Here is a 4576-nt window from a genome sequence, read left to right as displayed (position 1 = left end):
TTAAAACTACTGAATTCCTGCTGGCAAGAATTTTTAAAAAATTCAGTGATTCCTAAAATTGGTATTTGATACAACTCTTCTAGAAAACATAACTTGTTTGAAGTTTTGTTTCAGTCCATTAGAGAGTGATTTGGTGAAAGAAAGGTAGGGCCGTCTGTAGGATAATGGGGTATTGCTTTAGTTTATTCCCCTCGGGACTGCTTTAGTGGCCTTACATTCTAGATGTTTTTCCAGCAAGTGTGAGTCATGGAGTCTTGACCAAAGCTTGGTCATTGCTTATTGGCAATTAATAAGATCACGGTCTGGATCTACCAAAAAAAAAAAAACCCCACAGAATCTACTAATTCTACTTTCTTAACCTGTGTCCTACTCTCCTCTACACCTGCTCTCCCATTTGAGAGCCCCTGCTCTTAAATTCTCTGCTATACTAACCTCCCTTTTAGTGTCTCTCAGCTAGAATTCAGTATGAAAAGGAAGGGATAGGAAAAAGAAGAAAGGGTGCCCACCAACTACAAACTTATACATACATCTATGGTATATAATATTACCAGGATTTTTATATTAAGTGTAAAGGTTCTGGATTTCAGCTTCTTCTTGTGCCTAGCCACGGAATAAACAAATGCCCTGAATAGACTCCTTTTTCTCAGGATCCTTTCATTTTCAGGGTACTTTTGCCCTCTGGGGCATGTAATAGCAATATATAATAACAATAGCTAAAGGAAAAGACTTTTCTATATTCTCGAATCCCTGATTTTTTTTTCTTTTTTTTTTTAATGTGTTAAACTAAGTCTCAATCCTCAAATAGTTATACTTTCTATTTGTTATAGAAAATAAGCCTCCACCTCCCTAAGTGCAGGGATTACAGGTGAGAGCCACTGCACCTGACCATCTTTCTTTCTTCTCTCCTTTTTTGTTATCTGCTTCTTAAACATTCTTGTTTTTCCTCTGGTTTCTCTTGCATGTTCTTAGCTAAGCGCCATTACTCTATTGTTGAAACTGACAGTTTACTAGTTTGCCAGATATACAACTAAGATTCATGTATAAGCATGGAGAGAGGGAGATATACCAGGGAACAAGTTGATTACAATGTGATACATTGTAGAAAATGTTTTACGCTCCTTTACCTCCTGAGAGAGAAAAAAGGGCCAGCTCATATGATGGAAAGAGTGGATTAGATGTGTTCTCACTTCCACCCTTGCACACACTGGCAGTGTGAAGTTGGAGTAATACTTTCCTGTTCCTCAATTTTGCCATCAGTAAAATATCTTGTGTTATCTACTTCAGCGAATGGCATAACTCTGTCCAGTCACGTGAAGCAGAATCCTTGGAGTATTAACTGGATTTTATCCCTTATTCACCATATCAACTAAGATTTGTCAATTCCATCTTTGCAGGAACTCCGTCTTTTCTTCCTTTCCTTTTTAACTGTTATTGACCTAGTTTCACATTCTTATCCTCACCTGAAATACTGTAGCAGCCACCTGTTGAAAATATCCAATCTCTCTAGTCCATTGCTCCACTAGTGTTATGTTAGCTAGTTACCAGGGTTTTCCTTTTTTTTTTTTTATTGTGGCAAAATACATATAACATATAACATAAAATTTACCATTTTAACTATCTTAAAATGTACAATTCAGTGGCATTTACTATACTCAATATTGTGCAACTATTTTCAAAAACATTTTTATCAGTCCAGATGTAAACCCTGTACTATTCCCTATTCCCTCCTCCCTCTTCAGTAGTGTTTTTATTTTGTTTGTTTTGTGGGTGTATTTTTTTTTTTTTTTTTTTTTGAGTCTCGCTCTGTCATCCAGGCTGGAGTGCAGTGGTGCACTCACGGCTCACTGCAGCCTCGGCCTCCTGGCCTCAAGTGATCCTCCCACGTCAGCCTCCCTAGTAGCTGGGACTACAGGCATATGTCATCATGCCTGGCTAATTTTTGTATTTTTAGTAGAGACAGGGTTTCACCATATTGGCCAGGCCAGTCTCCAACTCCTGATCTCAGGTGATCTACCCACCTCCGCCTCCCAAAGTGCTAGGATTACAGGTGTGAGCCACCACACCCAGCCAGTTTTATTTTTCATACTACCCCAGTTAAATATCCCCCACCTTCCCCGCCTCTGGTGAGACAGGCTGGCCTGTTGCCCAGGCTGGAGTTGCAGTAGCATGATCACAGCTTACTGTATCCTCAATCTCCCAGGCTCAAGGGATCTTCCCACCCCAGCCTCCCAAGTAGTTGGGACTATAGGCACACGTTACCATGCCTGGCTAATTTTTTTTTTTTTTTTGAGACAGTCTCACTCTGTCACCAGGCTGGAGTGCAATGTGGCGTGATCTCGGCTCACTGCAACCTCCGGCTCCTGGGTTCAAGCGATTCTCCTGCCTCAGCCTTCCGAGTAGCTGGGACTAAAGGTGTGCCACCATACCCAGCTAATTTTTGTATTTTTTAGTAGAGATGGAGTTTCACCATGTTGGCCATGACCATCTCGATCTCCTGACCTCGTGATCTGCCCCCCTCAGCCTCCCAAAGTGCTGGAATTACGGCCGTGAGCCACCATGCCCGGCTGCCTGGCTAATTTTTTTTTTATTTTTTATAGAGACAGGGTCTCCCTGTGTTGTGCAGGCTGGTCTCAAACTCCTGGGCTCAAGCAGTTATCCTGCTTTAGCCTCCCAGAGTGCTGGGATTACATACATGTGTGAGCCATCATGCCAGCCTGTATTTCTAAATAAGTATTATGTATGATTTTATTACTTCTTTACCAGAAAATGTTCAGTTGCTCCCATTTTCTGCAGTATGATTGTTGAGCATAGCACTCAGGATCGTCTGTGATTATGTGGAGACTATGTTTTCAGCTACCTCTTACCCTGTTTTCACATATATGCTAACACTGGTGGTTACTGAGCATTTATAATGTTTTTGATCTTTCTATCTAGAATACATTTTTCTTCCCATACATTATGGGCCTCGTGAGGGTGGAGAGCTTGTTTCATATTTGAATATTCCATTGCCTAACTCAGTGTTTATAAAATTGGTTATTTTTGGACAGTAAACTTTTACTATGAAGACCAGAGAGTAAATATATAAGGCTTTGTGGGCCATATGGTTGCAACTACACAACTAGGTGGTTGTATAAAGGCAGCCAGAGATAGCATGTAAATGGATGAGACAAGTCACTTTCCAATAAAACTTTATTTCTAGACCACGAAACGTGAATTTCATATCATTTTCTTTGTTTTTTTTTTTTTAGACGGAGTTTTGTTCTGTCGCCCAGGCTGGAGTACAATGGCGCGATCTTGGCTCACTGCAACCTCTGCCTCCCAGGTTCAAGCAGTTCTCCTGCCTCAGCCTCCCAAAGTAGCTGGGATTACAGGCACCCACCACCACGCCCGGCTAATTTTTTTTGTTTATTTTTTTTGAATAGAGACAGAGTTTCACCATGTTGGCCAGGCTGGTCTCAAACTCCTGATCTCAGGTAATCTGCTTGCCATGGCCTCCCAAAGTGTTGGGATTACAGCCGTGAGCTATCACGCCCAGCCTTTTTTTTTTTTTTTGAGATAGGGTCTCACTCTGTCGCCCAGACTAGAGTTCAGTGGCAATCTCAGCTCACCACAATCTCTGTCTCCTAGGCTCAAGCAATTCTTCTGCCTCAGCCTTCCGAGTAGCTGGGATTACAGGTGTGCACCACTACTGCCTGACTAATTTTTGTATTTTTAGTAGAGATGGGGTTTCACTATGTTGGCCAGGCTGGTCTTGAACTCCTGACCTCAAATGATCCACCCACCTCAGCCTCCCAAAGTGCTGGGATTACAGGCATGAGCCACTGTGCCCAGGCTGTTATAAAATATTGTCTTTGATTTTCTTTTTCCCAACAATTTGAATATATAAAAATCATGCCTGGCTGTAATGGGCTGCATTTATTTCATGGACTATAGTTTTCCAATTCCTGGCCTATCTGATCTCTAAAATTCTTTGGCCTGGGCACGGTGGCTCATGCCTGTAATCCGAGCACTCTAGGAGGCTGAGGCGGGTGGATCACCTGAGGTCAGCAGTTGTAGACCAGCCAGGCCAACATGGTGAAACCCCTACTGTACTAAAAGTACAAAAAAAAAAAAAAAAAAATAGCTGGGCATGGTGGTGATAATCCCATGGTAGCTGGGAAGCTACTTGGAAAGCTGTAATCCCAGCTACTTGGGAAGCTAAAGCAGGAGAATCAATTGAATCCAAGAGGCAGAGGTTGCAGTGAGTGGAGATCATGCCATTGCACTCCAGCCTGGGTGACAAGATCAGAACCCACTGGGTGGCTCACGCCTGTAATCCCAGCACTTTGGGAGGCCTAGGTGGGCAGGTCACAAGGTCAGGAGATTGAGACCATCCTGGCTAACACAGTGAAACCCCGTCTCTACTAAAAAATACAAAAAAAATTTAGCCAGGCGTGCTGGCAGGTGCCTGTAGTCCCAGCAACTCAGGAGGCTGAGGCAGGAGAATGGCCTGAACCCGGGAAGCGGAGCTTGCAGTGAGCTGAGATCGCACCACTGCACTCCAGCCTGGGTGACAGAGCGAGACTCCATCTAAAAA

The 4576-nt window shown here is 42.9% G+C and overlaps 1 protein-coding gene across 6 annotated transcripts in view; it reads left to right on the top strand.

Moving 5' to 3' along the window:
- Positions 1–4576, top strand: part of HAUS2 (HAUS augmin like complex subunit 2) — a 21152-nt gene that overhangs the window by 3793 nt on the left and 12783 nt on the right. The window lies entirely within an intron of this gene.

This window comes from Rhinopithecus bieti, unplaced genomic scaffold, assembly GCF_001698545.2.
Source record: "Rhinopithecus bieti isolate Rb0 unplaced genomic scaffold, ASM169854v2 scaffold_495, whole genome shotgun sequence".
In the NCBI taxonomy this organism is placed as follows: domain Eukaryota; kingdom Metazoa; phylum Chordata; class Mammalia; order Primates; family Cercopithecidae; genus Rhinopithecus; species Rhinopithecus bieti.
Note: the sequence above shows the minus strand (reverse complement) of the source record. Positions and strands in the feature narration are given on the sequence as shown.